This window comes from Myxocyprinus asiaticus, chromosome 26 (assembly GCF_019703515.2).
Source record: "Myxocyprinus asiaticus isolate MX2 ecotype Aquarium Trade chromosome 26, UBuf_Myxa_2, whole genome shotgun sequence".
NCBI lineage: Eukaryota > Metazoa > Chordata > Actinopteri > Cypriniformes > Catostomidae > Myxocyprinus > Myxocyprinus asiaticus.
The window spans coordinates 7,860,362-7,880,440 of NC_059369.1; the positions used below are offsets into that span (position 1 = coordinate 7,860,362).

The 20,079-nt window shown below is 41.7% G+C and overlaps 1 pseudogene; it reads right to left on the reverse strand.

Annotated features, from left to right (window-relative positions):
- Window positions 1-1,114: 1,114 nt before the first annotated feature.
- On the reverse strand, window positions 1,115-18,636 carry LOC127416698 (aromatase-like; annotated as a pseudogene).
- Window positions 18,637-20,079: the final 1,443 nt, after the last annotated feature.

Here is a 20,079-nt window from a genome sequence, read left to right on the forward strand (position 1 = left end):
GCCCAGATGAAATGATGTTTCAAGAGAAAATCTTTCTATCCTAACTCTTCTTTCATGCATTTGCTTTCAGCTCTGAAAGCATGAATATCCCTGAATATCTCAATGTGCTTGCTGATAAATGTTTTCCTGTTTCCTATCTAGAGAGCTTTGACATGGAGTGTGTGTGTGTGTGTGCGTGTGCGTGAGAGAGTGTAACAATGTGCATTTGTCTGCCACTAACACAGCTGTGCAGGTTACCACTGCAGTAACAAGATTTCCGTGCTCCTATAAATGTTGCTCAGTGATTGTAACACTAAACAATAAGCAATACAGATGTGGTCTGTCTGTGAATGCTGGACTTTAGAGAGCTTCAGCACTGGTTATGAAAATAAAAAATACAATCTATCTATTGCACTTTAAGACAGTGGCTGTATCACATTTAATATGAATAAAGCTAAGTAGACAAATTAAGCAAGAATGTTATCGTGGTCTGGCTTCATGGGTCCCATATGGAAGAAATTGCCCCTAAAAGCTTATGGAGCCCGAGCCCCTGGTGCTGCCTGCGAGCTGTAGAGTCAAGAGTCTGTTTGACATCTGTTGAGTTCAACTAGTTTTGAGTTTACACACTGAACTCATTTAAAATGTGACAGCTCTGAGTACTCAATAATCTAAATCAGTCAGATGACTTGTGGAGTTTATGACTGATTTACATGTGGCAGTCTCAGTATCTCTATTGATGTGGAGTGACAGCTCCCTCTGCTGAGGAATGTTATTGCTGCAGTGCAGTGGTTTAACTAGGATTTGACACACAAGACAACAATACTGGTAGCAAGTATAAAAGTGAACTGAACTAAATGAAAATATTTACCATTTACCGTTATTTTAATTAATTCAATCGTAAATGAAATTCTTATTGTTTTTGTGTTTGAAACCGATTGACAATTTTTATTTTTCTCAAAGTTTGAGGCCAATTATTTATCAACTTAAAACGATATTGCCCTCTTAAATAGCTTCAGTGTAGTTATTTTGTCTATGCATGGCACGAAAAATTACCTTCCCCAAAACTTCAGCTGACATAACCTCTTTGAGAAAACAATCAGTTACAACGACACCATTTAATTATAGTTTTGTATAACAGTATAGACACAGTCTGAACTGGTAATACACAGAATGGCACAATGTCATACATCATAACAGTTACATATAAATTTAATTACAAGCTAATTTAGCCATACGAACATCCAAAAGACTATGACAACTACCAAGCGTGCGATAAATACATGTAAATAAGCTAGGAGTGTGTCTGGTGTGTTACAGGTTTCTGACGAGCAGCTGTACAGTGAGCGCTGGGTGCTGATCGTCCACAGGCTGCTGCGAGAGGTTGTTGGTTTGAGGGATGCTGTCGACTGTACAGCCCTTTACTGGACACACAGAGAAACGAGACAACAGCGTCACAAGGATGGACTTCATCATCACATGAGCGTGGGCCTGATCCGAATGGCTGAAAGAAGCGATTCGGCACCTTTTCAGAGAGAGAGAGAGAGAGAGAGAGGAGCTGATCAAGAAAGATCAACACAGCAATATGCTGGAGAAACAACTGGAGGAGATGAGAAAACAGCTACACACAAGCAATGAACAGATAACAACCACAGAACAACAGCAACAGTGTACCAGCACAGAAACACTCAACACCTCTCCTCCTGAACACATCAGAAAAACAACACAACACCAGCAGTGTCAACACACAAACACACACCATCTCATCCCCTGCAACCCTGTAGGTTTCTCAGGTCTCTCAAGGTTCTCAGAACTCTGAGAAAAGACATCAGCTCCAGACAGAAATATCCACAGGCCACAACAACATCCAACAGAGAACAGAAGAGACAATGCAACATCATCATCCTCTGTGACTCTAACGGCAACCACCTGGACCAGAGACAACTGTTCCCCAGGAGAACTGTGGGGATACTCTGGTATCCCACCTCTCACTCTGCTTTGAAGCTGCTGAGAGAGGATGTTTTTGGAACACCATCACACATCATACTGCACACTGGGACAAATGACCTCAGCACCAGAAGAGTGGATGTCGCCAAAGCTCTCATCAATGTGGTGAAAACAGCTAGAGGAATCTACCCCAAAGTCATTATCTCTACACTGCTGCCTCGCAGAGATGTTCCACAAAACATCATCAGTGCCATCAATGCAAAGATAGCTGATGTGTGTGCACTCATGCCGGATGTACACATAGCAAATCATCACCGCATCACTCATGAGCATCTATATGACCGTCTAAACGTTCATCGAGAGGGCATGAGAATATTTGCTAAAACAATCAAGGATGTAACACTGAAAAGCTCTGAGAACACACCCCCTGACTGTGAGGAGAGGGTGAGACAGCATGCCGGCAGACAGACAGACAGATACTCTGCTGTTGTGACAGGAAGAGGTACTGCCAACACACTCTCATGGCGAAATCGTCAGGATTCGTACGACTTTTCTAAATTTGGCTAATTCATATATGATATCGTGCGACTGCACTCATTTGAATTCCTATGACTTTCACTACAGCCAATGATGTCGCTGGACATCGTAACATGCTGAAATTTTTATGTGACAATTTATTAGGTTGATTAGCAACAGCTTAATTTAAGCATTTTCATTATTATTTATTTTTACTGTATCTTCTCTTTATGTTATACAGTTGATATTCTAAGGTTCTTCATTTAATTCAGTATACTTCATAACATGATTGGGTCAGGAATGATACATTCTGTAAATGGTCACCAGAACTTTGAAGCTCCAAAAAGCACATAAATGCAGCATAAAATTAATCTATGCATGAAGAATGTGAATCACCAAAAAAAGAAGAAGAGTGCTTAGGAGGGCTGTTTGAAAGTGGAGATTTAAAGGGGGAAAAGGGACTTAAATATCAATCTGTTTCTCACCCACATCTATCATATCGCTTCAGAAAATATGGATTTAAACACTGGACCTACAGAGCTGAAATATTCTTCTAAAAATCTTCATTTGCGTTCAGCAGAAGAAAAAAGTCATACACATCTGGGATGGCATGAGGGTGAGTAAATGATGTGAGAATTTTCATTTTTGGGTCAACTACTCCTTTAACGTGTTCCAAAATTTTGAAGCTCCAAAATCCACACAAAGAGATCATAAAAGTAATCTATACGACTCCAGTGTTTTAATCCATGTGTTTAGACATGATATGATAGGTGTGGGTGAGAAACAGATCAATATTTATGTCATTTATTTTTATAATATATTCTCCTGTCTGTCCATTAGGTGGTGATATGCATGAAGAATGTGAATCACCAAAAACAGAAGAAGGAGAACGTGAAAGTGAAGAAAAAAGGACTTAAATATTGATCTGTTTCTCACCCACACCTATCATATCGCTGCAGAATATAAGGATTTAACCACCAGAGTTGTCTGGAGTACTTTTATGTTGCCCTTATGTGGATTTTGGAGCTTCAACGTTTTGGCACCCATTCACTTGCATTGTATGGACCTACAGAGATGAAATATTCTTCTAATGTCTTTGTTTGTGTTCTGCAGAAGAAAAAGTCATACACATCTGGGATGGCATGAGGATGAGTAAATGAAGAGATAATTTAAACAAACAACATCTTTTGCAGAACGTAACTGAAAACAGGAACAAAGTGAAACTTTATTTTAAAAGTTTCGTTCTGATAATTTTTCATGAAACTAAAGGCCAGAGGGTTTATCACAGTAAACTGTTGGATCTACACCTCTTCATGTTGCCCAAAAAAAATGAAACGTGCTTTGAACCTGAAGGAAACTGCTGCATCACACATTTTTTTGCCTAATTGCCTGTTGTGGATGTCAAATTCTGTGAATGAAGAACTTTTTAACAACTATTTATAATTACTTCATATACATGCATGGCTAATCCAGACAATAGGAAAACATTACTAGAGGTAAAAAGTACATTTCTCAATTGTTTCCAAGTCTTCACTGAATTATTGTTAGATATGATGCATTAATACAGATTTGATGATGCCGGGTTTTGACTCAGAAGCAGATCTGTAATTAAAATAATACTGTTAAATAACTGTATGCTTGTTATGATTTCTATGCTGATAAATCCACCACACAAGAAAAAAAAAAATAGCTTATTTTCAATTATTTTGATGAGGAAAGTGGCTTATTTTGGGCTTGTTTTTCCAGACCAGTTCACTTGTTTCTCTTGCGAGATCTGGCAACACTGTAATTAGTAATTCACCACCCCTGAGCATAGAGTACTGTCATTTTAAAAAGAACATTATTAACTGTTCTTTTATTTTATTCTAACTTGGAAAGGAGGCTGCAGAACTCCTGAAGCGGAATGAAAAAATACAGTTTTTGCTCAGAATGAACTGAATGAATTTTACTCCATCATACCAATGTTTTAATTATTATTATGGTTACCAAGATATATTTTTGAAAGAGCATTCACGTAAAAAAAGAAAAAGGCATTAAATTGATCACTCACGTTTTTCTGGAAGTTGTCCAGACTGAACGTACTTGTTTTGGGGAAGAATTCCGTTCTGTGCATACAGCCCACGTTCAGTATGATGTTTGTTCCTATCTTCACTCTGTAACCCTCGATGACATCATCATCCAGCGCCCGGCACATGGTGAAGTCCACGAACGGATGAAACCTGAGCGACTCGTTGATAAAACTCTTGAGAACGTGTAATCTGGCAGATGTGAGTGCTGCAGACTCTCACCAGCTACAAAACACACACAAACAACAATCAACAAAGCACAACATTTAATGACACACAGATATATCATCTATTTTAAAATGCTTAAATTAAAAGAGACACATCTGGATAAAAGAAAGCTTGACTACTAGTTCACCCAAAAATGAAACTTCTGTCATTTTTTTCCCACCCTCGTGTCATTCAAACGTGATGTTTCTGTGGAACACATAAGGAGACACTTTGAAGAATGTCCTGGCTGCTCTTTTCTATGCAAGAACAGTTCATGGTGACCACAGCTGTCAAGCTCCAAAAAGGAGAAAAAAAACAGCATACAATTACCATAAAAGTTGCCCAGATGACACACGCGCTGTCTTACAAGTTTTTTGAAGTATATTATAGCCTTGTGTGAGGAACAGACTGAAATTTACATTTTAAATTAACTGAAAATCTTTCTGAGAGGAAGATTATCAGTGAATAATGACTTGAATTTCAGTCTCACACATAGCTATTGCACAGGTTCAGAAGACTTCACATGGACCATTATGGAGCTTCACAATCATAGTCGCCATGAACAGTCATTGTATGGAAAAGACCTGCTTGAAAATTCTTCAACATTTCTCTTTTTGTGTTCCATTGAAAAATAAAAGCATATGAGTTTAGGACAACATGAGGGTGAGTAAATAATGACAGCATTTTCATTTTTGGTTGACACTTTTCGTTGAAAGGAAGATTTTTTTTTTAATTTTTGAGTTGACATGTTTGAAGTGTTCAGACCTAAGACAGTGTGTATTTCCTGCAGGATCTTGGACTCAACGTCTGGATTCTGTTTGAGTAACAGCAGCATAAAGAACAGACTGATAGATAGAGTGTCCGGAGAGTGTCTCAGCGCTCAGCTCCCCGTGACTCTAAACACACATAAACACACATCTCACGCACAACCAGGTCAATCATCCTTCCATGCCTCTAATGTGTTTCAGAGGTGTTTTTGTGTGTGACATACTGTCATGTGACATTCACCTGGGCGAATATGAGTTCAGCAGTGAAGTCAAGGTGGTCCAGTTTGTCTGTCTGTGACAGTTGAGCTCTCTTCTTCTCTATCAGAGCTGAGATAGCGTCCTGCAACTCCTGACTGAAACACACATAAACACTGCATAAACACTCAAACCTTTACAGATATTCACAGGTACCACTTTACATAACTTTTTCCTTTGTTAAGGGTTTTTAAAGTGGTTTATTAAAGACTAATAATTAATTTTCAAATGCATTATAAATCATTGATATGCAGTTATAACAAAATGCATAAAAAGCAAGACTCTCATTGCCAAATGGCCAGCCATATTACTGTGCATGTTATAAATGCTTAATATTACTTGTTCAACATTAGTAATTTATGTAAATGTACCTTAATGTAAAGTGGACACATATGAAACATTTATTGTTTGCCAACATTAGAAACATATGTACATGAAGTTCACTATGGTTTAATGGCTATCAGGCTTTATTTTATGATATATGCTGTTAATGAGCATTAAGAGCTGAAAAGTGTTTTTGAAAGAGGACTTTAGGTAACTAGGAATAGTTAAGTTGGGACAGCACCTGGAGTAGCACCATTCTTTTGACATCAGTGTGACAATGAAAGTGACAACACAAGTGAGTCAAGACATTACAGTCATGAATATAAACACAAAGCGGACCATAGCAAAATGACATAATCCCTACTTTTAATCTCACTATAATAGTCAATTTTTGCACTATATTAGAATTGTTTTAATGCATGCTGTATACTTGGAAGCACATATAACTTCACTTGTCCTCAGCAAGAGGTCACAATGTTAAACTGCCAAACAAAGTGTTTAAATATGCAACAAATTAATAAATATAAAAATCAAATGAAAGGTAGGGATATGTACAATATCAAATAGTACATAAAGTAAACTTTAAATTATAGTTTCCATAAAAAACTGCCTATCAAATTTGTGTCCTCACTTTGCGTCAATGCCGTCAGATTTTGTTTAATAATCCTGAATAAATCAGGCAATGTCATGGTCATCTATAACTCTGAGGACCCCTTTTCCCACTTCCTACTCATGGTGGATGCAACAGTTTGACACGTGGTCTGGTAAGTTTTATATTTTTTATATTTTAAACAATGTTTACAGTTCTGCAGTCACAGCTTCAAAATGTCAACTCTTTCATTCCCATTGTGATCATTTCTGTTAAGAATTGTAAAATAATTTTGGCATTTTAGTTTAGGTTATAGAGGCAGCTTAACTGATTAAAAAACGAAATGGCTCCAGAGTACAACACATGGTTAAAATAGAAAAATATTCAATTTTGTCAACTCCAGCTCCATCTCATCATTTACTCACACATCTGGGATGGCATGAGGGTGACTTTCATTCTTCTGCAGAACACAAATGAAGATTTTTAGAAGAATATTTGAACTCTCTAGGTCCATACAATGCAAGTGGATGGTGATCTGAACTTTGTGGCTCCAAAAATCACATAATGGAAACATAAAAGTAATCCATACAACTCCAGTGGTTTAATCCATGTCTTCAGAAGTTAAAAAAAGGACTTCTGTTTCTCACCTGTTTCTCTTACCCACACTTCTGAAGATATGGATTTAACCACAGGAGTCATATGGATTACTTCTGTGTTTCTTTTATGGGATCTTTGGAGCTACAAAGGTCTGATCCCCATTCACTTGCATTGTATGGACCTAAAGAGCTGAGATATTCTTCTAAAAATCTTCATTTGTATTCTGCTGAAGAACAAAAGTCATACACATCTGGGATGGCATGAGGGTGAGTAAGTGATGAGGAAATTTTCATTTTTGGGTGAACTGTTCCTAAGAATTTACACTCTTGTTGGATGGATCAAATTAAAATATTATCCTTTTTAGTGTGTCTAATGAGACAGATCATCAAAGTGTGTGTTTGTGGAAGAGGTGCAGATCTCTAGAGTCCTCTGAAGCCTGGACCTGTTAGAGCTGACACACATTGGCATGGGAACATGAGGAAAATATTGAGACTTGTGACATTTTGCAAAAGACAATGATAAAATAAAATGAAAGAAATAGATCAAATAAATCAAAATTAAATGAAAAAATAAATAAAATAATTTATTACCTAACTTCACATTTAGAATAGGTACCATTATTGCATCTTATAAAAAGCATGCTCACCTTTAGCATAGAAGGTGCGGATTTTCTTCCAGAGTGCAATGTTTGAGTTAAATATAATTCCCTGTTCATGCATCCCGATACAATGCAGACCCAGTTTACTGCCAAACCGTGAGGTGTACAGAGATCTCTTCAGTACATGATACACAGCTGAGGACCTGTAACAGGTTTGGATTAATTTGTACTGGTGAAGGTTAATTCTGTGATATGGTGGTGTGGTTTTGAAGCATGGTTTCAGGACTTGCCTGCTCAGGATGAGAGTTTCCTCACCGTTGATCCAGACACGCACAATGTCTCCGTATTTCGAATTGTAGTAGTTGCTGGCCGTACCGATCCCACACCAGATAAACCGACAGTAAGACAGCAGTGGGCCCAGACCCAGGAGGGACCTGAATAAAACACAATACAGCAAACACATATGACATGACATGGCATGCATTGACGACAGTATCTTAAAATGTCATATGATATACTTCTAAAAGTATGCAGTATTCATATACATTTTAGGTAACATCCTACACTAATTTTCCCTTTGAGAAGTGTTTATAAAGGAGTTAATTAATAGCAAATAAGCCCTTTTCAAATGCATTATAAATCATTGATATGTGGTTATGATAATTTCTTGCCAAATAGTGAGCCATTTTTACCTCACATGTTATAAATGCTTAATAACACTTATTCAACTTTAGTAACCTATGAAATTGTGCCTTAGTGTAAAGTAGACACATATGAAGAATTTATTAAGGAGTTGCCAAAATTAAAAACCTATGTACATAAAGTTCAGTATGTTTTAATGGTCATTTATTATACTGTATGATATATGCTGTGAATAAGCATGATGACCTTATTTATTTATTTATTTATTTATTTTAAATGCTCACTATTTGGCAAGTATTGCATAAAAAGTCTCTCTTTTTATTCATGTTGTTATAACTGCATCTCAATGATTTATAGTTAATTTGTAAATGTCTTACTAGGAATAAATTAACTCCTTTATAAACCCTTAAGAAAGGGAACATTAATTTAAAGTGTTACCAAATCTAACAAGTTTATACATTTACCCAAATGCAGCACAGTCACTGACAAAAAATACAAAGGCCAGATTCAACTCCTTAAATTTATTTGTAATGATTTAGGTTCAGTAGTGTCTCAATAGCACAGAAACCAAACTGAGATACCAAGAGCAGACTTCTAAAGAGTGCAAAACCATGATAAAAGAACTGACTGACCTGGTACATGTGATTTCTCTGTTCTGTGTTTGATGGCCAGCAGTAGGCACAGTAACAGCAGCATGAGTGTTACTGTGGCCCCACACACACTCTCAGGGGCCCCTTCAGTGACGTTATGGACCCCGTGTATCAGAAAATCCATTGTAGCCTCTCCAAGATGCACCGGCTTCATTGCGCAGGACTGGAGCAGTTCAGCTGCAATAGGAGCAAATCAGTAGTCTAGAGAGTCAGAGTCTACAGAACGGTCTAAAGCACCATGGTACAGACACAAACACTTTTATATCTGAGAGGTTGAATGTGTTGGATCAGGATAATTCAAAAGTCAAAATAAAACCCAGTGTAACCTTGTGCAATACAGGTGCATCTCAATAAATTAGAATGTCGTGGAAAAGTTCATTTATTTCAGTAATTCAACTCAAATTGTGAAACTCGTGTATTAAATAAATTCAGTGCACACAGACTGAAGTAGTTTAAGTCTTTGGTTCTTTTAATTGTGATGATTTTGGCTCACATTTAACAAAAACCCACCAATTCACTATCTCAAATAATTAGAATATGGTGACATGCCAATCAGCTAATCAACTCAAAACACCTTCAAAGGTTTCCTGAGCCTTCAAAATGGTCTCTCAGTTTGGTTCACTAGGCTACACAATCATGGGGAAGACTGCTGATCTGACAGTTGTCCAGAAGACAATCATTGACACCCTTCACAAGGAGGGTAAGCCACAAACATTCATTGCCAAAGAAGCTGGCTGTTCACAGAGTGCTGTATCCAAGCATGTTAACAGAAAGTTGAGTGGAAGGAAAAAGTGTGGAAGAAAAAGATGCACAACCAACCGAGAGAACCGCAGCCTTATGATTGTCTTCACAAGGACTTCACAAGGAATGGACTGAGGCTGGGGTCAAGGCATCAAGACACAGACATGTCAAGGAATTTGGCTACAGTTGTCATATTCCTCTTGTTAAGCCACTCCTGAACCACAGACAACGTCAGAGGCGTCTTACCTGGGCTAAGGAGAAGAAGAACTGGACTGTTGCCCAGTGGTCCAAAGTCCTCTTTTCAGATGAGAGCAAGTTTTGTATTTCATTTGGAAACCAAGGTCCTAGAGTCTGGAGGAAGGGTGGAGAAGCTCATAGCCCAAGTTGCTTGAAGTCCAGTGTTAAGTTTCCACAGTCTGTGATGATTTGGGGTGCAATGTCATCTGCTGGTGTTGGTCCATTGTGTTTTTTGAAAACCAAAGTCACTGCACCCGTTTACCAAGAAATTTTGGAGCACTTCATGCTTCCTTCTGCTGACCAGCTTTTTAAAGATGCTGATTTCATTTTCCAGCAGGATTTGGCACCTGCCCACACTGCCAAAAGCACCAAAAGTTGGTTAAATGACCATGGTGTTGGTGTGCTTGACTGGCCAGCAAACTCACCAGACCTGAACCCCATAGAGAATCTATGGGGTATTGTCAAGAGGAAAATGAGAAACAAGAGACCAAAAAATGCAGATGAGCTGAAGGCCACTGTCAAAGAAACCTGGGCTTCCATACCACCTCAGCAGTGCCACAAACTGATCACCTCCATGCCACGCCGAATTGAGGCAGTAATTAAAGCAAAAGGAGCCCCTACCAAGTATTGAGTACATATACAGTAAATGAACATACTTTCCAGAAGGCCAACAATTCACTAAAAATGTTTTTTTTATTGGTCTTATGATGTATTCTAATTTTTTGAGATAGTGAATTGGTGGGTTTTTGTTAAATGTGAGCCAAAATCATCACAATTAAAAGAACCAAAGACTTAAACTACTTCAGTCTGTGTGCACTGAATTTATTTAATACACGAGTTTCACAATTTGAGTTGAATTACTGAAATAAATGAACTTTTCCACGACATTCTAATTTCAGTATAACAGTATATAATATATAGTAGTCATTCTGGTGTTATAAAAATGATGCAATATTCTTTACTGTTATTTTCTTTTTTAAAAAAAGAGAAAGCATATAAAATGTTCATACAAATATATTTTATTACTTTGGCAAAACATAAATACACAACACAAAAGATATCACAAAATTAATCAAATCAGAACATATTATACTAAAATGTGTACTAGTGTATGACAAAGTAAATCAACCACATTTTCTATAGAATTGGCAAAATGACATCTTATAACCTTAGTAAAAATTATAACCAAATACAAGCATTCTTTTTTACTTTACAATATAACAAAAAAGTAAACTGCCAGTGTAATTTATTGACTTAGCAATTCATCAAGCATATTTAAAGTTTTTTATTTTACAATATTACACACACAAAAATAAATAAATAAATAAAAAATAACAATGCCAGTGTATTTTAGTGAATTCTAGCAATTTATCTGGCATATTTTCAATGAAACTGGCAAATAATTACATCACATAACCACAATAACAAATTATTGTCACTATTAATCAGTCACTATTGACCCACATGTTGTTCCAAACCTGTAATAATTCAACACAAATTAAATTACCTGTTTATGTCTTTATAATGAAAGTCTTTATAAATACTGCTTTCACTTACTTAATTAGATGTTTTCCACTCAAATTCGGTGAGCCTCTGCAAAAATGTATGGACATGTGGATTAACATTTTGAACCTTTCTTTTAACAGTAGACCCAGTTTTGCGGCTAGTTCCAGATTTTGAAGCACACTTTGTCCCCTCAGGATTAATCCTCACAAAGAACCTCATGATCAAATGTGTCAAAACAGTGGTTGTTCCCCGTGTGTATTAGACTAGCTGTTACTTAAATAAAACCATGATTGGACATAATGGTTTTTAACACTTACCTTTGAATGAGCTCTAGCGTGGCACTGGCTGACTCCTGGTACTCGATATTAAAAACATAAAAGCAACCAAAAAGCACAGAGTGCTGCAGCAAAATCCAGCTGCTCATCAATGCAATGAGTCATTTTCCCCTCAATGCTGCTGACCATCCACTTAGATGAAGTTAGAAGTGTATCTCCTGAAATATGAAAAGACACCATAAAAACTGCAAAGAAACATATACGTTGTTTACTCTATATTTTCTACTTACCAAGCATGATGAGTCTTGGTGTGGCTGGTAGGTTTAGCTCATTTTCTACTGACATCTTTGTGGAAGTTTCCTTGAAAACAACATAAAAAAATAAATAAATAAATAAATAAAAAACAATACTAAGCTTACTCAGCAAAATTATTTTTTAAAATATTATTTTATTAGTTTCATATAATTATAAAAAATAAGTGCATTAAAGGGATAGTCTTACACAAAATGTAAAAAAGATGTAATTTACTCTCCATAATGTTGTTAGAAACCTATTTGTGCCATATACGAATGTAAGTGTAATCTATGCCCTCCGGGCGACAAAGGTCACAGCGCGAGCACTCGGGCAGGCGATTTCCACCTTGGTGGTCTAGGAGCGCCACCTGTGGCTAAATCTGGTCGAGATGAGGGACGCCGGCAAAGCACGCTTTCTCAATGTGCCCATCTCCCAGATTGGACCTTTCAGCGACAACGTTGAGGACTTCGCCCAGCAGTTCTCGGCAGTGAAGAAGCATACGGAGACCATCCAGCACATCTTGCCCCGGCGCGGCTCAAGAATCCCGCACCCCATCTGCTCGCCAAGGGCGTCCCCCTGCGGCGGCGAAAGCCCAAGTGGCTCCACATGAGCCCAGCTCTCGTCTCCAGCGTAGAGCCCCCCGCAGAAAGCTAACGCCCCCTGTCTCATGGGCCGGAACGAGGACCCGGAAGGCTCCTAAGCGCCCCTGAGACAGACGACCCAGGGAGCGAGACGTCCACTATGGAGCTGGTATCCAGGGCACTCCATCCCCCGGTGGAGGGCCGGGAAGTAAATCTTTTCTTTCCTTCTCTTTTTTGTTCCCCGCACCCCGAACGGGCTACAGTACCCAAATTGTCAAAAAAAGAGCAGTTTCCTCACACCTTGGGTCACATAATCGGTGTTCATGACTGCCATTGCCACGGCAACCAGACACCGAGCACTTGCAGCCAGGGCCCTGCAAACTCGGTCCCCCCACTTTCGTGCACCCGGCTGTGCCATGCCTATGCCCAACTGGTTGTGACGAGTCTCGAGGACGACCCGAGAGGTCCTCCTCCTCAGTCACTAACCTGCCCTATGCCGGATACGCAGAGCAAGGTAAGTGCTTCGAGGTCTCCCTCAGCGCAGCCACCTCGGGATGAAGCAACGCTCCTCGACATGGCGTCACCTGCTCCTCCACGCCGTGAGGCCCGTCAGACACGATTGTCCATTTAGTGCCCCTCGCCCGGAGCTTGGACACGTGGCTAACGCTTTCCAATCTGTCGTGGTGGCTGGCCAGGACCATCCGACTCGGCTACACGATTCAGTTCACCAGGCACCCGCCCCGGTTCAGCGGCATCCGCTTCACTTCAGTGCAGGGCGAGAAAGCCGCCACCCTGCGTGCGGAGATTACGACCCTTCTTCACAAGGGCGTGATAGATCCTGTCCCTTCAGCCGAAATGGGGGAAGGGTTCTACAGTCCTTACTTCATTGTACCAAAGAAAGGCGGTGGGTTGCGGCCAATCTTGGACCTGCGAGTTCTGAACTTGGCCTTACACAGACTCCCGATCAAGATGCTAATGCAGAAACATATTTTGACATGCGTCCGGCATCAAGATTGGTTCGCGGCCGTAGACCTGAAGGATGCGTACTTTCATGTCTCAGTTTTACCTTGACACAGACCCTTCCTATGGTTTGCTTTCGACGGCCGGGTGTATCAGTACAAGGTCCTCCCCTTCGGCCTATCCCTGTCCCCTCACATCTTCACGAAAGTTGCAGAGGCAGCTCTTGCCCCGTTAAGGGAAGTGGGTGTCTGCATACTCAACTACCTCGACAACTGGCTGATTCTAGCACACTAGAATCGGGATTCTAGACTTGGTCTCAAAGATAGGACGCCTCACAAGCGAGTGCACGCAGTTGGTGCTGAACTGCCTGAAGTCATTCAGGCGTAGGACAGTGGTTCCACTGAAACACTTTCAGAGGCTCCTGGGGCATATGTCTTCCTCGGCGGCGGTCACAGCGCTCAGGTTGATGTATATGAGACCGCTTCAGCACTGGCTTCAGACTTGAGTCCCCAGATGGGCATGGCGCCGTGGCACACATCGCGTAGCTATCACGCCACTCTGCCGCCACTTATTCAGCCCTTGGACAGACCTCATGTTTTTGCAGGCAGGAGTTCCCATACAGCAGGTGTCCAGATGCATTGTGTTCACAACAGATGCCTCCAAGTTGGGCTGGGGTGCCATGTGCAATGGGCACGCAGCCGCTGGTTCCTGGACAGGACCATGACTGGGTTGGAACATCGACTGCCTAGAGTTGCTGGCTGTACTGCTCACCCTGCGGAGGCTATTGCCGTTGATCTCCTCCTTTGGAGTCAGCGGTGGCTGAGGTCACTGCAGGCCACTCACATCCTGGCAGCCTCAACGCTAAAGCGGATGCGCTGTCGCGGCAGGCGATGCTCAGCGGAGAGTGGAGACTCCACCCCCAGGTGGTCCAGCTGATTTGGATTCAAATTCACTTCCCAGGAATCCTCCCACTGCCCGCTCTGGTATTCTCTGACGGGAGCCCCCCTCGGGACAGAAGCACTGGCAGACAGCTGGCCCCGGGGGCTGCCCAAATATGCATTCCCCCAGTGAGCCTACTTGCACAGACCCTGTGCAAGGTCAGGGAGGACTAGGAACAAGTCACCCTCGTGGCCCCATATTGGCCCACCCAGACTTGGTTCTCGGACCTCATGCTCCTCGCGACAGCACCTCCCTGGAAGATTCCCCTGAGGAAGGACCTTCTTTCTCAGGGAAGGGGCACCATCTGGCACCCATGCCCAGACCTCTGGAACCTCCACATCTAGCCCTTGGACGGGATGCTGAAGACCTAAGTGGCCTACCACCAGCAGTGGTAGACATGATCACTCAGGCCAGAGCTCCCTTCTTCGAGGCAGCATTATGCCCTGAAGTGGAGCTTGTTCACGAATTGGTGTTCTTCCCGAGCCGAAGACCCCCAGAGATGCACAGTCGGGTCAGTGCTTCCCTTCCTGCTGGAGAGGCTGGAGGGGCGGCTGTCCACCTCCACCTGGAAGGTATATGTAGCCGCTATAGTGGCCCACCACGACGCAGTGGATGGTAAGTCCCTAGGGAAGCATGACTTGATCATCAGGTTCCTCAGAGGCGTCCAGAGGCTGAATCCTCCCAGGCCACACCTCTTCCCCTTATGGGATCTCCCCACAGTCCTCCTGGGCCTTTGCGGAGCCCCCTTTGACCCGCTAGAGTCAGTCGAGTTGAAAGCCCTCTCCTTAAAGACGGCCCTCCTGATTGCGCTCACCTCCATCACGAGGGTTGGGGACCTGCAAGCATTTTCTGTCAGCGGCACTTGCCTGGAGTTCAGTCCGGCAGATTCTCATATGATCCTGAGACCACAGCCAGGCTATGTGCCCAAGGTTCCCTATTATGCACGCAGCAGCTTGCTTGCACCTGCATCAGCAGTTCACGTAACACGGTTCACCTGTTGTGGCATTTTTCTATAGGGACCCCTAGTGTCACTACATCGACACAATGTTGAGTGAGTGACAGAAGGGGAACGTCTTGGTTACTGTCGTAACCTCCGTTCCCTGATGGAGGGAACGAGACTTTGTGTCCCTCTTGCCACAACACTGTACTAGTCACTGAAATGGCCGAACCTTGTCTCGGCTCCTCAGCACAAAACCTGAATGAGAGTGGGCATTCCTTCTCCTTTTATACCTGTATGTCCGGGGGAGTGGCATGCAAAATCCACTCGACAATTCTCATTGGCCTTTTCTCAAAAGAATAGAGGTGTTTGGGGCTCTCAAGAGCGACCCCTAGTGTCACTACATCGACACAACTTCTCGTTCCCTCCATCAGGGAACGGAGGTTACGACAGTAACCAAGACGTTTTCAGCTGTCTTTGAAGTGAACTATAGCTTTTCCCAGTTGTTCCCCTTCCTCCGAAAAGTCTCCAAATGTTAAGGGATGTTTAGAAACAATGTTTCTTGCCACTTCCCCGCAGTCAGCTAAGTTTGGGTTTGGGCAAAGTTCCCTCATGGCTGCCACAACAGTTCTTACAAATTCTCTCCTCGGTCCAAGTGGAGCCTTCTCCTTATTGGATGCTGCATGAAGAAGGGCTGCAGGCATGCGGTCCCAAGGAATCTGGAACATACTGAACCAATCAGAATTTGCAGAAGTGGATAGCTGTTCAGATAGGGAGTCGGGTGGTGGCAATGGGGTGACTGTGATCTCAATTGGCATTTCATCCACTTGGCCTCTAGATGCTTTGAAATATACATACAGAGAAACAAAGTCAAAAGTTTTACACTCTAAATAGACTCTACATTTTTTTAAAATGAAAAAGTAGGACTTTTATAATAACTTTTATAGTAACTATACATGGAACAGCTGTATGTAAATGATTTCTGTTATGAGTGTTCTACAAAAAAGGCATACAAATTTAAAGGAATACGATGGTGAAAATAATGAGCAAAAACATGGTTTAGGACATTCTTTTTTATCTTACCTCTTTGTTTGAATTCCATTATTAGTTTTCGACGTTGTATAGGGAATAAGAAGTCCTGAAGATCTGTCACGTCTACTAGCGCAAGGTCCTGTGTCTTCTGAACACCCACCACAAAACAAAGATGATTGACCACATCTTGAATTTTGTTAACCTCTAATTCTGGGAGAACTCTTTTTATTTCTTGTTGAATCAGCTCTGTGTCTGAAGTTAAAAAGAACACACTGAGTGATGTAATGACACCACAGAAAGGCCTGCCACTTTATACACCAGAAGGGGATAGTAATCCAAGAGACTGTCAGCATTAATGAGGCTGGTAACAAATGAGGCTGGTATCCCTTCAGCTGACCGCCAGAGGGAGCCCACTCCCAAATACTGACATTGAACCGTTTCTTCTATGGTGACTTCCTGTTTGTATCATATAAATAGCCATACCTTGCCATTGTGGCCTTGCAAAGTATTGCCAGTTTCACTGCTTTACCAAGCATTATTGTCATTGTCTGTTTCATTGCCTACTTGTTATGACCATTGTGCCTGCTTCACTGGATTACTGGTTTTGGATTACTGTTTTGCTGTGTTTGCCTGGTTGGACTGATTACCTGTTAACAACTACTTTGCCTGCTTCATGACTACGTCTCTGCCTTGTGTTTTGGATTTGTATGCTGGTTGTAAATAAACTTCCTGCATTTGGATTCTACTTTTGCCTCCATGTCGATTCCCTCACAGAATACTTCGCCACCAATGAATCCAGCGGAAGTTGCTCAGCTCCAGACTGCATTCGCTCACCAGCGCGAACTACTCAAAAGTTTCCAGGAACAACTTAACCACCTAAGAGGGCTGCAAATGAGAACCTCACATGCTATATCCATTTTCTTCCATCTCCACAAGCTACACCGGTAAGATTCGCTCTTCCTGATAAGTTTGATGGCTCGCCAGAGAAATGTAAGGGATTTTTACATCAATGTAAAGTGTATATTTCTCCAATCAACAAGAGTCATTCAGTCAGGAGTCCAAGAAATGTGCATTTGTTGACATTACTTACCGGTAAAGCATTAGACTGAGACTCAGCTGTTTGCTAGAGTGATAATCAGCTTCAAACGTCGTTTGATTGCTTTGCTTCCCAGATCCATGAAGTGTTTGAATATCCAGAGGGAGGTAAAGATGTCTCAGTTCAGCTGCTTCATGTTCGCCAGGGTTTACGTTCTGCAGCTGACTTTGCCATACACTTCAGGACACTAGCAGCCCAAAGTGGATGGAACGAGATTGCACTCAAGACTGTGTTCAGAGAGGGACTGAACTACAATCTGCGGGCCGAACTCGCAAGGGTGAGGATTCAATGCTTAATGACTTAATTTCTTTAGCAGTGAGGATTAATTTACTACATAATTCACCACATCCTAAATCAAGTTCCAAGTCACAACCATTGGTCCATGGTCAAGTCCAGGCATGCCCCAACGCCCCTGAACCGATGCAGATCGCCTATGCCAGAGTTTCTGATGAAGAACACGATCATCGTCATAAGGAGCGGCTGTGTTACTACTGTGGTGAGAGGAATCAGCGAAACTCTGCATGCCCTCACAAAGGCAAAAGATATCCAGACTCTAAAACAAATGTGAGTACCAAGAACATTCATCTCCTACGCACCACATTTTCTCTCTTCCCATTGAACTCTCCTTTGATTAACTGAAATGTGTTTCTGCACTCGTTGACTCAGGGGCTGCTGTGAATTTGATTCACCATGAGCTAGTACAAACTCCACATCCCTACGGTACCTTGTATACCCTCTATTAACATCACTGCTGTGAACAATGCACCTATAGGCACAGGCATCACTCACCAAACTGTTCCAGTTACATTACAGATTGTATTATTTCACACAGAGACCATATCTCTTTGACATCAACTCACCCAAGCATCTTCTCATCCTGGTTCATCCATGGCTGGCTATCCATGATCCCATCATCTCTTGGAACCAGGGTGAGTTAAAACAATGGTCAGATTATTGTCAGTCAAACTGTCTTCATGTCACAGTCACCATGCCATGTTTAACTACTAGCATTGAAAGTCCTGAGAACCAAGCTTAAATCCAGGTCCCCAGGGAATATTCTGAATTTGCCAAGGTATTCAGCAAAATCAAGGCAACCCAACTACCCCCTCATCGTCCATGGGTCTGCACTGTTGAGTTACTTCCCAACATGGCACCCCCTAGGAGCAATGCCTATCCATTGTCAAGACCTGAAAACATGGCCATGGAGATTTATGTCGAGGAGGCTTTAGCTTCAGGGTTCTTTCGTCTTTTCACCTCACCAGCTGCAGCAGGCTTCTTCATCGAGAAGAAAGATGGAGGGCTCCGTCCATGCATTGACTACCGAGGATTGAACATGGTGACAATCAAGTACAGGTACCCACTCCCTCTTGTGCCATATGCCCTAGAACAACTACGTGAATCACGCATCTACACAAAAATGGATTTGAGGAGTGCTTACAACCTGATTCGTATTAGAGAGGGAGACGAGTGGAAAACCACATTTATCACCACTAGGGGACACTATGAATATCAGATGATGCCTTATGGCCTGGCCAACGCACCAGCTGTGTTCCAGTCGTTCATCAATGAGATCTTCAGAGACCTCCTCAACAGATGTGTCATCGCCTACACTGACGACATCCTCATATACTCCCAAGATAAAGCACAACACAAAGATGTTAAAATGGTCCTCTTCCACCTTCTGAAGCACCAGTTCTATGTGAAAGCAGAAGTGTGAGTTCCACGCTACCCATACAACATTCTTAGGGTATATCATCAGTCATGGAGTGGCCAAGACCCCACACTGTTAAGGAGCTACAACATTTCCTGGGTTTTGCAGACTTCTACAAGAGATTTATCTGCAACTACAGTCTCATCTCTGCCCCTTTAATGTCATTGCTCAAAGGAAAACCATCCAAGCTACCATGGAGCGACTCTGCTCAAAAAGCCTTTGACACCCTCAAGACAAGTTTCACAACCGCCCCCATTCTTTTGCACCCAGATCCTAATCAACTGTTCATAGTGGAAGTGGATGCCTCAGACTGCGGCATAGGGGCGGTTCTCTCTCAATGCCATGGTAGTCCAGGAAGACTTTTATTGTGCTTTCTTTTCCCATAAACTGAACTCTGCTGAAAGGAACTATGAAGTTGGAAATAAAGAGCTACTCTCTGTGAAGGCTGCGCTAGAAGAGTGGCACCACTGGCTTGAAGGTTCTGTCCATCCATTCCAAGTAATCACCAACTATAAGAACCTCAAATACATCAAGGGAGCAAAACATCTCAATCCATGACAAGCCCGATGGTCACTCTTCTTCACAAGGTTCCAATTCAGTCACCTACCACCCTGGCAGCAAGAACTGCAAAGCTGA